Raw genomic sequence first — 19927 nt, forward strand, 5'->3', positions numbered from 1 at the left:
CCCCTGCATAGGAACAGAATGTGTATAAATATAATTTTAATTTCATAAAAAGTTGAATAGTACACATAAATACGCACATTACCAAAATAGGTATGCTGCACGCTGTCCCTACAAAAGGGACATTTGAAATTAAAGGCACTGCAAGTACATTTTGGCTAACTTAACAAATCTCGTGGGAACATTCCGTTAATTATTTAATGTTGGGCACATCTGTAGAAATGTCAAACAAGGCGTTATCAATTCAAACAAACGTTATTACATGAACACACTTTATTTGCTGTTTGTGCGTGTGTGAGAGAGAGAGGGTTCATGTATGATAAGTTACAGACTCAGCGTCTTATGTATCATGCATTGTTATTGACATCTATAAACCATTTTTAAACATACAAAGCAATATAACGTGTATATTAAGTTCACCCTTACCTTTAGGACTTGCTCAGTCTTGCCTCCAAACATTGATTTGAGAAATGCGTAAACAACGCGCCAGGAACGCTCATAACCTTTAGGCTATTCCTGGGTTATTCCACAATACAATTTAAAAACATAACACTTCCAAGATACACGTTCGATTTTTGGGATAGAACTTCATTCCGGCTATGTCCTTGTTACAGAAACGTTGTCTATAGTGTCTCATTCAGATCTTGGAACTCGATGCCGTTCTTGTCTTTGGTACCTGTTATTTTTCAGACGTATACCTTAGGTTCAAAGACTATTGATGAGACCCTGCGCGCGTCAAAATCTACTTCTCGGCAACTGAGGATAAACGCATTTGCAACATTTCAACTCCATGCTCCGTGTCATTACGTGGTGACTTTGCAACTATTACCGAAGCTCCAAATTTTGTAGGCTATCCCATCGATCTTTGTTGAGTAGATATCAGACACACTGAGGACAAAAAATGTATCCAATGTTCAGCCTTTGCCGCTCTTGTGTTTATTCTCCCGCACACGACAGAAATACAATACAATACACAAGCACTGGAGGCTATGTATTCACCACGCTGCTCTGCCTTTCAAAAGCCTTGTGAAGCCAGATAGAACTGACGCTGTGAGAGTGCGGTGATTTTTCCTGCCCCTCCACATAGCTAAAATAAAGTTTTGTTCATGGAGAGAGGGCGCACTGGAATTGTCATATTTCAATTGGTTTTGTGTCTGGATCTGGAGACCTGTCGGTGTCTCAGTATTGACAACAAGGTTCTTACGAAAAATAAGAACAGGAGTCTTACATATATTTTGAGGAGATGCATGTTCTTCTATAATTGGCATATCGCCCACAGACTGACTCCCAATTTGTTTATGCTCCGAGTCCCATAAACCTGAGAATTTTTACTGCATTTCTTACATTCTTCATCAACTAACAAGGGACACACACACACACACATTAATGTTTGCCAACCTCCACTCCATGTTTGTGTAGCTGGTTTGCTATGCCCCATTGGAGAACCAAGAAATGAAGAGCGACACCACGGCTGTCTTTTAGACTTTTATGTTGATCTGCAATAGTATTGTGAAAAGACAGGACAGGAACACATCAGTCTCCAATGCACCATCAGACAAGTTGTTCTACACAGGAGCATGAAGAAAGGTAAAACACATATCCTGTCACACATCCCCAATACATTGCTAGGTGCTTTCAGTGTTGACAGTACCAAAATAAAACAACTCATGTACAAAAACACTGCAACACAAACAAGTTACAACGTGAAATCGCCTTCATCCCGTTCAGACCTTAGAGGGCCAAAACTACATCTCCCATAATGCAACACCATCACCAATCGACAGCTCAGCTAACCGTCTTCGTCACAGAAAGGCATGCTAGCTAGCAACACTTTCAGCACTCTGTAAACTATATTAATAACAACAATAAAACTCTGAAAGTTACGTGTTTCAATAGTCTCACTCTCCCTTATAACAATATATACAGCATTAACCTTGGGATGTTTTATTTATTTCACGTTATGGACTTCTACAAATGAGGTATCTGCAACACATACCTTTCTCTCTGTGTTTTCTCGGGCTGAGGAGAACGGGAGCTACGGGTAGTACCAGGGTGTTAGTAGGTGACGTAAACACCCAGATTAAATAAAATACATTTAATGAAACAAAACCCGAAGATGTTAACATCATTCAGCTACTGTATCTGCCTACCTACCATCAACAGGCATCACCAGTAGCGCAACAATTCAAAATAGATACCAAAATTAAAGTTCCTGGCGATCATAGCGATCAGACTCCCCCCTTCTGTCTAAACTTGGAATATTCCTGTTCGCGGGCTTTGGCCACTGACCCCTCTACCTGGTTGTTCTGTTCTGTGTTGTGTACTATTCTAATAATTTGAAGTTTGATGGAATAACCATTTTAACTCTACTACATTTGCATAGTCACACAGGGCCTACCTTACAGACTGTGTCACCAAGTCTACTGTCACCCATGGTGAGAGGGATAGATTGAAGGCAGTGAGTGGGATTCCTTCAGAAAGGACCTGCCTGACATACTTCAGGCCAGGCTTATGGTTGCACCGTGCAGCACGCACCTCAACTCCAGGGCCTCACGCCCCAACCCACCCTACCTTCCACCCCCTTACCAGGCCAGCCCAAACTCCCTCCAGCACCTGCACAATGGGGGAACTCCCTCCAGGGCAAACAGTGGGGTCTGCAGAGCACAAATCCTGGGCAAACAGCGCCTTGCTCGCCCCGCTCCCCCACACACAAGGCTGAGACAAACGCAGGGGAGGATCCGCGGTCCCTATAAATAGAACCTGGGTAACAATACACACAGCTGACTGTGGGAGGCAGGAATGTGTACAGCACCTCATGGCAGGTTCAACAACAAGTGGGACCCGTGGACTGTTCTGTGCCTATGCCAGAGAGGGACTGTCAAGCAAGGGGAAACCTGGGTAAGGGGAGATGGGGAGGATTAAGCAATACATGGTTACTACATTTCTCTGGATGACCCTCACACAGTTAGAGACGGAAATGTGAAACCATAGGCATAAAACCGCATCAATGCTGAAGAGTGATAATGAACCACAAGAACACGGAAACTAATGGATGACAGTTTCAAAGCTTTTTGAAGAGGAGCTTGACAATGTTTTCTTCGAACATGCCTTTGGCAAAAGGTGCTGCCTACATATATGTTTTCTGACTGGCAACTTTACTTTACAGCCGTGACATCACTTCCATCGGCATTGCTACTTAAAGGTCCAATGCAACCTTTTTTTTGTCTCAAATTATATCTGAGTAACAATTAAGTACCTTAGTGTGATTGTTTTCAATTAAAATGGTCATAGGAAACAAAATAGCTTCTTTGCGAAGAGCAATTTCTCAAGCTAGAATTTTGCTAGGACTGTCTAGGAGTGGTCTGATTGGGGAGGGGAAATCGGAAAACGAGCTGTGATAGGCAGAGAGGTTTGGAACTCTCTTTCTTATTGGTCTATTAACTAATTTACTATCTGGTGATGTCACCATTATCGTCATGATCCCAATTTCACAGTATTATTCCAACCTGTGTGGAAATATATATAAAACACAGGAACAACATGTTTTTGACTGCACTGGGCCTTTAAAGAACCAAAAATGTGCTTTGAAATGCATGGTTTTATGACAAGAGCCAAGAGCAGTCCCCTCTCTGTGGTACTGGGTACTAAGCCATCACTTTGACAGATTGTATTGAACTTGTACGGCATTGTGTGTGACTTCACAGCACAGCTTTGTGTATACCCACAGTTAAGCCCATGCGCACAAGGACAACAAACTCTCAGACACCAAGAACACACACACACACACACACTAAAGCACACACACACATGCACGCATAGACGCACACACATACACACACACACACACACTCCGAACACTACTTTGGGCATAATATGCTGCATGTCACCTCACGTAATATGCTGTGTCACCTTGCTCCTCCCATCCCCACAAGACGGTAACCTCAATAGGTGAAATCTCTACCAGTAACTCTGAGCTCTGTGTCCTCCAGTGTTCCCAAGAATAGCCGAGTCAGAGAAATATAGTCAACTAAGGTTTTGGATAAATGACAAGTTACATGACTGCCAACCTTTTACCTGCAACTGAATTGGCTGTGGAACAATACAAACTGTAATACAAACAGACATTACTTCTTACCTCTTATGAATATGACATACTGACTCAACCTGCAATGACAAATCCGTACTTTGTACTACACTTAATCTGATAGGCTACTTCATATATTGTATAACATGCCTTTTCTATAGCCTACTTATAGTTTCAAACTCATTTACTCATCACACTTTTCATTAAATGTCTTAGTCACCTAAAAGAGATGCCCGAAATGAAAAGCTGAATGACTTAATAGTTAGTTATGTAGTTATGCCAGCAAGTCACCGGCCAGCTGCAAGGCAAAGCCATTGTCCTGTTAAGAGGGCTTTTCGCTCCAGTCCAGCGCACACAGGACACTTTATTATTACCGAAATGTTTCTTAGCAGACACAGAGCTCTCAAGTACTTGTACTGCTCAACAGGCAGCTGTCCAGAGCAGTTTCCACGGTTACCGGATGGACGTCTGGGCCGTTGGACCTGACTATGTCCCGCCCTGTTTCCAGACAGGGTAGAGGGTAGTCCCAGTCCCGGATGGGGGGGATTATGAGAAGGTTGGAGGGGGGTAGGAGTGTGGTGCACCCTCCAGATGTGAGGGACAGTTTTTAAGAGAGTTTGGTTTCCTTTGGGTTTCTCCAGGTTCATCTAGTGCACAGGTCTGTTCACTGCCCCCACCCTCCTCTATCCCAAGGTGCCTTTCCTCCTTGGGTCTTGTCCAACTGTCATGTGCAAGTTTGCTTTCTCTTTTCTCTTTACAAGTGTGGACCTCCATCAAATCTAGGTTGAAGGACAAGGTAATATAAAGGCCACCAGGATAGAGTGGGTTTGCTTCCCGGGACCACCCCTACATAAAATGTATGCATGCATGACTGTAAGTCGCTTTGGATAAAGCGTCTGCTAAATTACATGTATTATATTTTTTCCCAATTTAGGTCAATGCCATTTTAGCGCTTGTCAATTTATGAAATAAATAATGAATTGAACATTTCCCATAAAATATTTTGGGGGGGTTTTCATTTCATGAAAGTTCTCTCAAGGCTTGTTATGGCAGTATTTATGCAAACAGACAACAAATACAGCTTACAGTGCCTTCAGAAAGATTTCCCAACTCTTAACTTTTTACACATTTTGTTGTGTTACAAAGTGGACTAAAATTGATTTAATTGTAATTTCTGTCAACAATCTACCCAAAATACTATGTAATGTGAAAGTGAATAAAACAATTGAACATTCTTAAGGAATGTATGGAACATATGAATATATCTTGACTAGATAACTATTCAATCCCTTGTGTCAATACATGTTAGAATCACCTTTGGCAGTGATTATGGCTGTGAGTCTTTCTGGGTAAATCTCTAAGAGCTCTGCACACCTACATTGTACAAATTTGCCCATTATTCTGTCAAGTTGGTTGTTGATCATTGCTAGAAAGCCATTTTCAAGTCTTGCCATAGATTTTCAAGCCAATTTAAGTCAAAACTGTAACTAGGCCACTCAGGAACATTCAATGTTATCTGGGTAAGTAGTGTATATTTATTTGGCCTTGTGTTTTAGGTAATTGTCCTGCTGAACTGTGAATTTGTCTCCCAGTGTTTGTTGGAAAACAGACTGACTTAGGTTTTCCTCTAGAATTTTGCCTGTGCTTAGATCTATTTATTTTTATCCTAAACATTTCTCTAGTCCTTGCTGATGACAAACATACCCATAACATGATGGAAAAAATATGAAGAGTGGTGCTCAGTAATGGGTTGTGTTGGATTTGCCCCAAACCTAACACTTTGTATTCAAAGTGCCACATTGTTTGCACTATTACTTTAGTGCCTTATTGCAAACAGGATGCATGTTTTGGAATATGTGTATTATGTACAAGCTTCCTTATTTTCACTCTGTCATTTATGTTAGTATTGTTGTAACGACAATGTTGTTGATCCATCTTACTGTACGTTATCTTTTATCACAGCCATTAAACTCTGTAACTGTTTTAAAATCACCATTGGCCTCATGGTGAAATCTCTGAGTGGTTTCCTTCCTCTTCGGCAACTGAGTTAAGAAGAGAGCCTGTATCTATAGTAACTGGGTGGATTGATACACCAACCAAAGTGTAATTAACTGCACCATGCTCAAAGGTATATTCAATGTCTTTTTTTAAATTAGAGTGTTCAGAGCACACACTGGACGCTCTGGCCCAGGAGAAGGGTTGATCTGAGCGTTCTCACCTCACAACGGCAGTCAAGCACCCAAGCTAACTGGCTAACGTTGGCTAGCTTGCTAGCTACTTCCAGAAACAATGACAGAAAACCTCACTCTGACAATTTTAAATTGCCCTAACAGAGCTGGTAAGGCTGTTTTGATGTTATCCAGTGCTTTGGTGACTAGCTGTGCTGCTGGCAACAATTTAACTATGCTTTTTTGCGACGTTTACTGACATATACACTACCGGTCAAAATTCTTAGAACCCCCTACTCATTCAAAGGTTTTTCTTTTTACTATTTTCTAAATTGTAGAATAATAGTGAAGACATCAAAACTATGAAATAACACATATGGTATCATGTAGTAACCAAAAAAGTGTTAAACAAATCTAAATATATTTTATATTTGAGATTCATCAAATAGCCACCCTTTGCCTTGATGACAGCTTTGCTCACTCTTGGCATTCTCTCAACCAGCTTCATGATGTAGTCACCTGGAATGCATTTCAATTAACAGGTGTAACTTGTTAAAAGTTAGTTTGTAGAATTTCTTTCCTTCTTAATGTGTTTGAGCCAATCAGTTGTATTGTGACAAGGTAGGGTTGGTACACAGAAGATAGCCCTATTTGGTAAAAGACCAAGTCCATATTATGGCAAGAACAGCTCAAAAAAGCAAAGAGAAACAACAGTCCATCATTACTTTAAGATATGAAGGTCAGTCAATACGGAAAATGTAAAGAACTTTGAAAGTTTCTTCAAGTGCAGTCACAAAAAAACATCAAGCGCTATGATGAAACTGGCTCTCATGAGGACCGCCACAGGAATGGAAGACTCAGAGTTACCTCTGCTGCAGAGTATAAGTTCATTACCAGCCTCAGAAATTGCAGCCCAAATAAATGCTTCACGGATTTCAAGTAACAGACACATCTCAACATCAACTGTTCAGAGGAGACTGTGAATCAGGTCTTCATGGTCGAATTTCTGCAAAGAAACCACCACTAAAGGACACCAATAATAATAATAATAATAATAAGAGACTTGCTTGGGCCAAGAAACACGAGCAGTGGACATTAGACATAGAAGGCCAGCATCCCGGAGTCGCCTCTTCACTGTTGACGTTTTGCGGGTTCTATTTAATGAAGCTTCCAGTTGAGGACTTGTGAGGCTTCTGTTTCTCATACTAGACACTCTAATGTACTTGTCCTCTTGCTCAGTTGTGCACCGGGGCCTCCCACTCCTCTCTATTCTGGTTAAAGCCAGTTTGCGCTGTTCTGTGAAGGGAGTAGTACACAGTGTTGTACTAGATCTTCAGTTTCTTGGCAATTTCTCGCATGGAATAGCATTCATTTCACAGAACAAGAATAGACTGATGGGTTTCATAAGAAAGTTCTTTGTTTCTGGCCATTTTGAGCCTGTAATCGAACCCACAAATGCTGATGCTCCAGCATTTGTGGATTAGCTAACACAATGTGCCATTGGAACACAGGAGGGATGGTTGCTGATAATGGGCCTCTGTACGCCTACGTAGATATTCCATCACAAATCTAGCTGCAGTAGCCATTTACAACATTAACAATGTCTACACTGTTTTTCTGATCAATTTGATGTTATTTTAATGGACAAAAAAAAGTGCTTTTCTTTCAAAAACAAGGACATTTCTAAGTGACCCCACACTTTTGAATGGTAGCGTATGTCACGTCCTGGCCATAGAAAGATGTTATTTTCTATGGTAGAGTAGGTCAGGGCGTGACAGGTTTTTTCCCCTATGTTTTCTGTTTCTATGTTGTCAGGTTCTAGTTTTGTATTTCTATGTTGCGGTTTTTTTTGGGATGATTTCCAATTAGAGGCAACTGGTCCTCATTGTCTCTAATTGGAGATCATACTTAAGTAAGGTTTTTTTACACCTAGGTTTGTGGAAGATTATTTCTGAGTTAGTGTATGTTTTTGTTCGTTCAGTTTATTTGTGTATGTATTGCAAAGTTTCACAGTGAAAATAAAATGTGGAACGACACACACGCTGCACTTTCGTCCGCTTCTCCTTACGACAACCGTGACAGAATCTCCCACCACCAAAGGACCAAGCAGCGTGCCCAGGAGAAACAAGAATGGACTTGGGAGGAAATTCTGGACGGGAAAGGACCCTGGAGTCAGGCTGGGGAGTATCGCCGTCCGAAAGAGGAAATTGAGGCAGCTAAAGCGGAGCGGCGATATTACGAGGCACTATACCAGCCACGAGAGGCAGCCCCCAATTTTTTTTGGGGGGGGGGCACATGGGGAGATTGGCAGTCAGGTTGGAGACCTGAGCCAACTCCCCATGCTTACCGTGGGGAGCGAGTGACGAAGCAAGCACCGTGTTATGCGGTGATGCGCACTGTGTCGCGATCTGTGCCTGCGCCCCGCATTTGTCGAGCTAGGTTGAATATCCAGCCAGGATGGGTTGTGCCAGCCCTACGCTCGAGACCTCTGGTGCGCCTCCACGGCCCAGTATATCCTGTGCCTGCCCCATGTACCCGGCATCCAGTGAGTCTATACAGCCTGGTACGCCCTGTGCCTGCTCCTTGCACTTGCCCTGAGGTGCATGTTACCAGTCTGGCGCAACCTGTGCCAGCCCCACGTATCAGGCCTCCAGTGCACCTGCCCAGTCCGGGGTGTCCTGTTCCTGCTACCCGTACTTGCCCCGAGGTGCGTGTTACTAGTCTGGCGCCACCTGTGCCAGCCCCACGCATCAGGCCTCCAGTGGGCATTCCCAGTCCAGAGCTTCCGGCGACAGTTCCCAGTCCAGAGCTTCCGCCGACGGCCTGTAGCCCGGACCCTCCGGCGACGGCCTGCAGCCCGGACCTTCCAGCGACGGTCTGCAGCCCGGAGTCTACAGCGGCGGCCTGCAGCCCGGAGTCTACAGCGGCGGCCTGCAGCCCGGAGTCTACAGCGGCGGCCTGCAGCCCGGACCCTCCGGCGACGGCCTGCAGCCCGGACCTTCCAGCGACGGCCTGCAGCCCGGAGTCTACAGCGGCGGCCTGCAGCCCGGAGTCTACAGCGGCGGCCTGCAGCCCGGACCCTCCGGCGACGGCCTGCAGCCCGGACCCTCCGGCGACGGCCTGCAGCCCGGAGTCTACAGCGGCGGCCTGCAGCCCAGAGTCCGGGTTCCTCCTCCTCCGATCCACGGTCCGGTGGCACAGAAGCAGAGGGATCAGCGGGCGGAGCGGGGGTTGCACCCCGAACCGGAGCCGCCTCCTCTGTGGGAGGATCCGCGGGATGAGAAGGTTATGTGTACTGCACCAGAGCCGCCATACACAATAGTTACCCACCCTAACCTCCCTTTTTTGGGGGGGGTTTGTTGTTTTGTTTAGGTGTGGTCGGAGTCCGCACCTTTGGGGGGGGTACTGTCACGTCCTGACAATAGAAAGATGTTATTTTATATGGTAGAGTAGGTCGGGGTGTGACAGGTTTTTTTTCCTATGTTTTCTATTTCTATGTTGTCAGGTTCTAGTTTTGTATTTCTATGTTGGGGTTTTGTTTGGGATGATCTCCAATTAGAGGCAGCTGGTCCTCATTGTCTCTAATTGGAGGTCATATTTAAGTAGGGTTTCTTTCCACCTAGGTTTGTGGGAGATTATTTCTGAGTTAGTGTATGTTTTTGTTCGTTCAGTTTATTTGTTTATGTATTGCAAAGTTTCATGGTGCAAAACATTTTTGGAACGACACACACGCTGCACTTTCGTCCGCTTCTCCTTACGACAACTGTGACATTTATATTTATATATATATATATATATATATATATATATATATAAACATTTTCTGAAGATCGTTTATCACATTATCGATCCAGTATTTCCTAAAAAGCCGTAAACCTGACACTGATTATGTCCGCAATGCCATGGACCGAAGAGAGGGATGGGTAAAAAGAGGGACAGCACGGGTCAGAGAGTGAGAAAACGAGGACAGAGAGAGTGTCCTCCATTGTCTCAGTTTACCCTCTCTAAAGTAAACAGAGAGAATGGCGGATGTTGTTCTCCTGTCTGTGTGTGCGTGCCCTCTTTCCCTTTCACACGTCCTCAACATTTACGAGGAGTTTAGGTTTCAGCCCAGGGGTCACACCCTTCCCATTCCAAGTCCACGGAGAGGAGGCGGAGTGCAGAATCTGTCGCCGGGAATAAAAGGGGAGTCCGCTGAAGGGCCGCAGGCGCACATATTCGCCACCGGGGAGGCAAAGCGTGGTTGGGGCTAGCTGTGGTGATAGTAAAGTCTGCTGAGTCACAGCCAACAGAGCCGTGAGAGCGGCATGTTAGTGGCCAGCCGCGCGTAATGGGCCCGGTGTTGCTGGCACCCTTTCAACGGCAGGATGGAACAACCCCACTGGCCTTTTAAAATGCTCCAGCGTCCCCCACTCGCAATTCGCTTACAGCACCAGCAGCTGTGCTGAAGTAATTTCTCTCACTCGCTCCTACATCCGTTTGCATAGATCAGTACCTAGTGAAAGTCTACACGCCAGAGTTAATAAAAGCACCTTCGGGCAGACTTTACAGTGCCTTCAGAAAGTAGAGACTTAACATTGCCTGCTACAGTGCGTTTACATTTAACCTGGGTAGGCAGGTGGTTAGAGTGTCGGGCCAGTAACCGAAAGATTACTGGATCGAATCCCCGAGCTGACAAGATAAACATCTATCTTTCTAAACAAAATATTTAACCCACTGTTCCCTGGTAGGCCGTCATTGTAAATAAGAATTTGTTTCTAACTGACTTGCCTAGTTAAATAAAAAATGTTTAACCATTTATTGTGTCAATAAAAACAGCTGGACGTAATGACATCACATAAAAACATTTAGCTAAATCCTGCAGTGTTGAATAAAAATGAAGTGGTTGAAGTGTTTCCATTACAGTGTTGTGTTGTGTATTCATGGATGCCAAAAGAAGACTGCCTTCCTCAAAAAAGGTACCAAGAAAAAAATATATAAGTATTTAGCTTTCCTCTCTTCTGTGTTTAATAAATGTCCTTCAATTCGCAAGAGGCTGAATGTATCTCACTGGAGTAAGCATCAGAGTGAACGAAACCGCGCCTCTGTCTCAGTATGTGTAGCCTGGTCAGAAAGAGTATGACATCTTTGCCGCCCATAGCATTGAATGCAAGGGAAGCCAGCAATCATTTGGCCTCCCTTGATAAAAATGAATAAATAATAATAGCCAAATCAGCATTGAGCTAAACTGAGCGAGCTCAGCTGTGAATGGTCCTTGCACACCCAAAATAAAGTGTAAAGGGAAGCCAGTTTGGATTTGGCTTCAGACCAAATGTCATTATTAACAGTCATTATTGACAGAAGAAAACTTGAATTGTTGCACCTCATTGTGTTGTTTTCCTCCAGTGGCCAGCTGGCTAAAATAATCCCTTTCCTAAATTAGCCATGGATGGAGATAGGGATTTGGACTTGTGGTTTTACCTAATTTTCCATACTGGCCAATGATTATAACGCCAATTATAACGCCGATTCTGATCCAACCATAAATTCATACATTGTGCCCCTGGCCTGAGAGGATGGAAGTTCAACATGGCATTGGCGGTTCTCTACAAGTAGGGTGAGTCAATATGTTTTTCTACTTGCACGCACACACACGCACACACACACACACACACACACACACACACACACACACACACACACACACACACACACACACACACACACACACACACACACACACACACACACACAGAGAAATCAAAACCATGGACAGCTACATCCTATTTAGCTTACCTTGATTGGGAAAAATTATTTTTGGTATCTTTTGGTTGTCACTATATTAGACTAAGCATAGGTGATTAGATAGATGATGTTGAAATGTTGAATTTTAAATGGCGCTGGAATAGTGGAGTCAGCTCCTCTTTTCTTTGCGACTTACGGTAACTCTCCGTGGTTCTAAATCAATAGTTATTATGTTGCCCAAAAATGTTGGAAACATTAACTTGCTTGACCGTGCTATAGGTCATGTAACTGTTTATTACATGCAATATGATTTGTGGACTTCACCGGACAGATGTTGCTCTCCGGGTTTGTAATGAAACAAATGTATGGTTGAATTTATTCTGCCACTGTGTATTCTTATTGTTTCTGCCTTCAGCCTACATATCATGGTCGCAAGGCATATGAACTAAAAGGATTTAAATAGAAAACAACGCAATAATCACAACACATAGGTAGTAATATGGCTTTTTTTTGGATTAGCTTCCCCAGTGATTTTACCCACGCACCGCTACTGTACCATTACCCATTTAGGCAAATTGCGCATTAATAAATTGGTGACAGACTAAATGCCCTCCCACCTATCCGTTTCATGTCTCATGTAGCCTGTGAAATCCAACATAGATAGAATGCAAAAATGTATTAATATTTGCCACAACCCTGAGCTGCACACTCCACTCCCCATCCCCCACACCCGGAGACTGAGAGTCTAGGGGGTACCATAAACCTACCTCTCAAACGCTCTTTGATCTGTCTGACCTGTGCCCTGATAGGTTACTAGGGCCCCGGACATCTGCCCATCTTCTTGACTCCACGTCACACAATACTTGCAGTCACCCTCAAGCAGCGGCAAAGACCAATATCTCTGTCTCTCCCATCAACAACTGGACTCACTCATATCTCTGGACTTGTGGGATGGTGTGTTTGCCCAAAGTGAGTTGTGTGACATGTATATATTGTTCTTAATAGTTAGTTGTTGCTATTGTTGTATGCCGTCTTGTGTATAGCTGTATTGTCATATGTGCAGGTAGCATATACATTTTCATCCTTCCCTTTAATAGTCTTGTTGCTCTACTTGTGCTATCAGTTATAGTATTGTGTACAGTGTATTCATTACCTCTGTTTCTCCTGTTTCAGAAGCACTACAATTCCACTACCTCTCCCACTTTTTATCCCCATGTACATCTTCCTCAGAGTGTTTAAATCAAGTTCCTGTTTGTGTTAACTCTTTAAATGCTTTATTCCCCTCTAACCAGTCACAAACCAGTAAAATACGTAGATCCGGGTCGCTCTCTTTTATGGTCCTTCGAGACGGTTTTGTGACTTTGCTGACACCACCACAATATGGTGGCCCAGAGACCACACAGGGTATTTTCCACACAGCCCACCTGCAGTCCAGTGGAGTATGGCTCTGGGGTATCCAGTGAACTACGACCATGTGTAATATACCCCCTCTGTGTAGTCTATGGGAGCCACACACCTGCCAACGGTGCAGCATCAAATCAAATCAAATGTATTTATATAGCCCTTCGTACATCAGCTGATATCTCAAAGTGCTGTACAGAAACCCAGCCTAAAACCCCAAACAGCAAGCAATGCATGTGAAAGAAGCATGGTGGCTAGGAAAAACTCCCTAGGAAGAACTCCCTAGAAAGGCCTAAAACCTATGAAGAAACCTAGAGAGGAACCAGGCTATGAGGGGTGGCCAGTCCTCTTCTGGCTGTGCCGGGTGGATATTATAACAGAACATGGTCAAGATGTTAAAATGTTCATAAATGACCAGCATGGTCAAATAATAATAATCATAGTAGTTGTCGAGGGTGCAACAAGCACGTCCGGTGAACAGGTCAGGGTTCCATAGCCGCAGGCAGAACAGTTGAAACTGGAGCAGCAGCACGGCCAGGTGGACTGGGGACAGCAAGGAGTCATCATGCCAGGTAGTCCTGAGGCATGGTCCTAGGGCTCAGGTCCTCCGAGAGAAAGAAAGAAAGAGAGAATTAGAGAGAGCATATTTAAATTCACACAGGACACCGGATAAGACAAGAGAAATACTCCAGATGTAACAGACTGACCCTAGCCCCCCGACACATAAACTACTGCAGCATAAATACTGGAGGCTGAGACAGGAGGGATCAGAAGACACTGTGGCCCCATCCGATGATACCCCCGGACAGGGCCAAACAGGCAGGATATAACCCCACCCACTTTGCCAAAGCACAGCCCCCACACCACTAGAGGGATTTCTCCAACCACCAACTTACCGTCCTAAGACAAGGCAGAGTATAGCCCACAAAGATCTCCGCCACGGCACAACCCAAGGGGGGGGGGGCGCCAACCCAGACAGGAAGACCACGTCAGTGACTCAACCCACTCAAGTGACGCACCCCTCCCATGGACGGCATGGAAGAACACCCCTGTAACACCCCTGTCAGCCCCTGTAATAGGGTTAGAGGCAGAGAATCCCAGTGGAGAGAGGGGAACCGGCAAGGCAGAGACAGCAAGGGCGGTTCGTTGCTCCAGCCTTTCCGTTCACCTTCACACTCCTGGGCCAGACTATACTTAATCATAGGACCTTCTGAAGAGATAAGTCTTCAGTAAAGACTTAAAGGTTGAGACCGAGTCTGCATCTCTCACATGGGTAGGCAGACCATTCCATAAAAATGGAGCTCTATAGGAGAAAGCCCTACCTCCAGCCGTTTGCTTAGTAATTCTAGGGACAATTAGGAGGCCTGCGTCTTGTGACCGTAGCGTACATGTAGGTATGTACGGCAGGACCAAATCGGAAAGATAGGTAGGAGCAAGCCCATGTAATGCTTTGTAGGTTAGCAGTAAAACCTTGAAATCAGCCCTTGCCTTAACAGGAAGCGTATAGGGAGGCTAGCACTGGAGTAATATGATCACATTTTTTGGTTCTAGTCAGGATTCTAGCAGCCGTATTTAGCACTAACTGAAGATTGTTTAGTGCTTTATCCGGGTAGCCGGAAAGTAGAACATTGCAGTAGTCCAGCCTAGAAGTAACAAAAGCATGGATTAATTTTTCTGCATCATTTTTGGACAGAAAGTTTCAGATTTTTGCAATGTTACGTAGATGGAAAAAAGCTGTCCTTGAAACAGTCTTGATATGTTCTTCAAAAGAGAGATCAGGGTCCAGAGTAACGCCGAGGTCCTTCACAGTTTTATTTGAGACGACTGTACAGCCATCCAGATTAATTGTCAGATTCAACAGAAGATCTCTTTGTTTCTTGGGACCTAGAACAAGCATCTCTGTTTTGTCCGAGTTTAAAAGTAGAAAGTTTGCAGCCATCCACTTCTTTATGTCTGAAACACAGGCTTCTAGCGAGGGCAATTTTGGGGCTTCACCATGTTTCATTGAAATGTACAGCTGTGTGTCGTCCGCATAGCAGTGAAATTTAACATTATGTTTTCGAATAACATCCCCAAGAGGTAAAATATATAGTGAAAACAATAGTGGTCCCAAAACGGAACCTTGAGGAACACCGAAATTTACAATTGATTTGTCAGAGGACAAACCATTCACAGAGACAAACTGATATCTTTCCAACAGATAAGATCTAATCCAGGCCAGAACTTGTCCATGTAGACCAATTTGGGTTTCCAATCTCTCCCAAAGAATGTGGTGATCGATGGTATCAAAAGCAGCACTAAGATCTAGGAGCACAAGGACAGATGCAGAGCCTCAGTCTGACGTCATTAAAAGGTCATTTACCACCTTCACAAGTGCAGTCTCAGTGCTATGATGGGGTCTAAAACCAGACTGAAGTGTTTCGTATACATTGTTTGTCTTCAGGAAGGCAGTGAGTTGCTGCGCAACAGCTTTTTCTAACATTTTTGAGAGGAATGGAAGATTCGATATAGGCCGATCGTTTTTTATCATTTCTGGGTCAAGATTCGGCTTTTTCAAGAGAGGCTTTATTACTGCCACTTTTAGTGAGCTTGGTACACATCCGGTGGATAGAGAGCCGTTTATTATGTTCAACATAGGAGGGCCAAGCACAGGAAGCAGCTCTTTCAGTAGTTTAGTCGGAATAGGGTCCAGTATGCAGCTTGAGGGTTTAGAGGCCATGATTATTTTCATCATTGTGTCAAGAGATATAGTGCTAAAACGCCTTAGTATCTCCCTTGATCCTAGGTCCTGGCAGAGTTGTGCAGACTCAGGACAATGGAGCTTTGGAGGAATACGCAGATTTAAAGAGGAGTCCGTAATTTGCTTTCTAATGATCATGATCTTTTCCTCAAAGAAGTTCATAAATGTATTACTGCTGAAGTGAAAGCCATCCTCCATTTGCGAATGCTGCTTTTTAGTTAGCTTTGCGACAGTATCAAAAAGAAATTTCGGATTGTTCTTATTTTCCTCAATTAAGTTGGAAAAATAGGATGATCGAGCAGCAGTGAGGGCTCTTCGATACTGCACGGTACTGTCTTTCCAAGCTAGTCAGAAGACTTCCAGTTTGGTGTGGCGCCATTTCCGTTCCAATTTTCTGGAAGCTTGCTTCAGAGCTCGTGTATTTTCTGTATACCAGGGAGCTAGTTTCTTATGACAGATGTTTTTAGGGGTGCAACTGCATCTAGGGTATTGCGCAAGGTTAAATTGAGTTCCTCGGTTAGGTGGTTAACATATTTTTGTCCTCTGACGTCCTTGGGTAGGCAGAGGGAGTCTGGAAGGGCATCAATGAATCTTTGGGTTGTCTGAGAATTTATAGCACGACTTTTAATGCTCCTTGGTTGGGGTCTGAGCAGATTATTTGTTACAATTGCAAACGCAATAAAATGGTGGTCCGATAATCCAGGATTATGAGGAAAAACATTAAGATCCACAACATTTATTCCATGGGACAAAACTAGGTCCAGAGTATGACTGTGGCAGTGAGTAGGTCAAGAGACATGTTGGACAAAACCCACTGAGTTGATGATGGCTCCGAAAGCCTTTTGGAGTGGGTCTGTGGACTTTTCCATGTGAACGTTAAAACCGCTTACATCTAGACGTTCCGCTAGCGGAACACCTGCTCCAATATCCAATGATAGGCGTGGCGCGAATTACAAATTCCTCAAAAATCCCAAAACTTCAATTTTTCAAACATATGACTATTTTACACCATTTTAAAGACAAGACTCTCCTTTATCTAACCACACTGTCCGATTTCAAAAAGGCTTTACAGCGAATGCAAAACATTAGATTATGTCAGCAGAGTACCCAGCCAGAAATAATCAGACACCCATTTTTAAAGCTAGCATATAATGTCACAAAAAACAAAGACTAGCCGGATAAAAAACGTACCCGATTTAATCTGGTTAGTACTCCTGCCCAGAAACTAGAATATGCATATAATTAGTAACTTTGGATAGAAAACACTCCAAAGTTTCTAAAACTGTTTGAATGGTGTCTGTGAGTATAACAGAACTCAAATAGCAGGCAAAAACCTGAGAAGATTCTGGACAGGAAGTACCCTGTCTGACCATTTCTTGGCCTTCTTTGTCATCTCTATCGAAAACAGAGGATCTCTGCTGTAACGTGACACTTTCTAAGGCTCCCATAGGCTCTCAGAAGGCGCCAGAACGTTGAATGATGACTGCAGTCTCTGGCTGAAAAACAGTAGTGCATTTGGATACCGGTCGATCTGAGAACAATGAGACGGGTGTGCGCGTGAAGAGGCCATTTTACATTTTCAGTCTTTGAACGAAAACAATGACTCCCAGTCGGAATATTATCGCTATTTTACGAGAAAAATCGCATAAAAATTGATTTTAAACAGCGTTTGACATGCTTCGAGGTACGGTAATGGAATATTTCGAATTTTTTTGTCAAGATACGCGTCGGGCGAGTCACCCTTCGTTACCCTTCGGATAGTGTCTTGAACGCACGAACAAAACGCCGCTATTTGGATATAACTATGGATTATTTGGAACCAAACCAAGATTTGTTGTTGAAGTAGAAGTCCCGGGAGTGCATTCTGACGAAGAACAGCAAAGGTAATCCAATCTGTTTTATATTAAATCTGAGTTTGGTGAGTACCAAACTTGGTGGGTGTCAAAATAGCTAGCCTGTGATGGCCGGGCTATCTACTCAGAATATTGCAAAATGTGCTTTCACCGAAAAGCTATTTTAAAATCGGACACCACGATTGCATAAAAGAGTTGTGTATCTATAATTCTTAAAATAATTGTTATGTTTTTTGTGAACGTTTATCGTGAGTAATTTAGTAAATTCACCGGAAGTGTTCGGTGGGAATGCTAGTTCTGAATGTCACATGCTAATGTAAAAAGCTGGTTTTTGATATAAATATGAACTTGATTGAACAAAACATGCATGTATTGTATAACATAATGTCCTAGGAGTGTCATCTGATGAAGATCATCAAAGGTTAGTGCTGCATTTAGCTGTGGTTTTGTTTTTTGTGACATTATATGCTAGCTTGAAAAATGGGTGTCTGATTATTTCTGGCTGGGTACTCTCCTGACATAATCTAATGTTTTGCTTTCGTTGTAAAGCCTTTTTGAAATCGGACAGTGTGGTTAGATAAAGGAGAGTCTTGTCTTTAAAATGGTGTAAAATAGTCATATGTTTGAAAAATTGAAGTTTTCGGATTTTCGAGGAGTTTGTATTTCGCGCCACGCCCTATCATTGGATATTGGAGCGATGTTCCACTAGCGGAATGTCTAGATGTAAGAGGTTTTAAGTCTATTTTCCTAGAACCATAAGGGTACAATGATTTTTCTTTGTGGAATTGTTTAGATTAGTGATTTTGATCTGATTATGTTATTTGAATATCTTTTGCAAGAAAAGTTTAATAATGGTAAGACTTAGGTTAAGTGTTTAGCACAAATTCTAAACCAACAGGACAGGGATATATGGCATCCGTGATGATCCAGGATCATTGAGAGTATCAGATAAACTTACTTAATTAACGTGGATGCAACCATGATTACGGATATTTGTGTTTCTAACTTTCTCACTCATTATTCCCAATTCATTCAGGACTTTCCATAATCATTGTAGCATCCACATTAATGTTGAAGTGTTTAGAAACATATTCTTATTTACAATAAACGTGACTCCAAAAAGGCACAATACATTATTTACCATTAATTTCTATGGGGCACAAAATAATCTAAAACTCAACCAAAACAGAGCAAAGGCTTGCAACAAATTTGTAGTGAGAAGCTTGATGGAGTCATTGCATGCTATGAATGTGGGACATTTTACTACTTTAAAACACAAGTGAATTTGTCCCAATACTTTTGCTCCCCTAAAATGGGGGGACTATGTACAAAAAGTGCAGTAAATTCTAAACAGTTCACCAGATATGGATGAAAATACCCTCAAATGAAAGCTGACTGTCTGGACTTGTTTGGACAGTCATTGTTTGATTTGAAATCCCAAAACTTTTGGAGTATAGTGCCAAAAGAATAAAAAAAATATTCACAGTCCCAATAATTACAGAGGGCACTGTATGTTGCCCTAAGAGTTGTGCAAAGTTTGTATAATCTTATTCAAAATGATTCACAGCTGTAAGGCGCTTCCACCAAGTGTAAACTCTGGGGTGTGAAGACACACAATCAAGACAATTTTTCACTCTGTAAATTTTGAGTTGGTTGTGTAGATCGGTAAGATCGGATTTAATCCCTTTTTAGATTGAATTGTAAGGCAGCAAAATGTGAAGACTGTCCAAGAGGTGTGTCGACTTTCACTAGGCAATGTATGTGTGCCAGATAAATTGTGTGTGTGCGCATCTTAAGAGTATCCTTACAACAGTCTGTGTCCTGGTTTGGATGGGTCACTATGGGCCTCTACAGTTGTGGCCAAAAGTTTTGAGAATTACACAAATATTAATTTCCACAAAGTTTGCTGCTTCAGTGTCTTTAGATATTTTGTCAGATGTTACTATGGAATACTGAAGTA

Source organism: Salmo trutta, chromosome 21 (genome assembly GCF_901001165.1).
Source record: "Salmo trutta chromosome 21, fSalTru1.1, whole genome shotgun sequence".
Lineage (NCBI taxonomy): Eukaryota > Metazoa > Chordata > Actinopteri > Salmoniformes > Salmonidae > Salmo > Salmo trutta.